The sequence below is a fragment of the Prunus dulcis genome, unplaced genomic scaffold (genome assembly GCF_902201215.1).
Source record: "Prunus dulcis unplaced genomic scaffold, ALMONDv2, whole genome shotgun sequence".
Lineage (NCBI taxonomy): Eukaryota > Viridiplantae > Streptophyta > Magnoliopsida > Rosales > Rosaceae > Prunus > Prunus dulcis.
Genome location: NW_023010478.1, coordinates 9702 through 10552, shown reverse-complemented (window position 1 = coordinate 10552; position 851 = coordinate 9702).

Sequence of the window (851 nt, the reverse complement as noted above, 5' to 3'; positions counted from 1 at the left end):
AGAGAACTGGAAAAGAGAACATAAAAGGAAGGAGAGGAGGGGGGACGAAGGAGAGAGGGGGAGAGGGAACCAGAGAAGAAAGAAAGGGGGAGAAGAGGGAGAAAAAGCAAAAAAAAGAAAAAAAGAACCAAAAAGAGGGAGNAGAAGGAGGGAAGGGGGTGAAGGGAGGAAATGAGGAACAAGGAGGCAAGAAGGGGAGGGGAGAAGGGTCGGTGACCACTTCCCCCCCTGGCGGCCCTAGAAGAGAGGGGGGATAGGGTTGGGAGCTTTTTTTGCTTTGTAAAAAGCTTATTTTCAATGTCGTTGAGCTGTTAATATTGCCTTAGATGCAAATGGGACTACTTTAGTTGTCAATTGCACTACTAGAATGCAAATTACCCNACCTGTTTGTCAATTGCATTGACATATCACATATTAAATTTAAATTTTCAATTAATTGTGCACAGATAATGGCAATTGCTCGACTGGAATGCAAATAGTACTACTTTCTTTGTCAATTGCACGACTGGAATGCAAATGGCACTACCTGTTTGTCAATTGCATTGACAAATCACATNTTGTGTTTACTTTCTTAAAATAAAANAGCCTGCCAATAACATGCATACACTAATCTCATAATACAACTTTATGGTACAATGCCCATTCACAATGCTAATGGGAAGATTGTTTCAATTGGCACATAAACTATGATATAACAGTCAAATTTACTTTAAAAGCTTATTCTCAATGGTACTATATCCTCATCAAAGCCAACATAAACTTCATTCATGTAATTGAAAGTATTGTTCAATACATTCACTCTACATAACCAATAATTATAAATCTAAAATCTTAAGTCATTATGTATATTT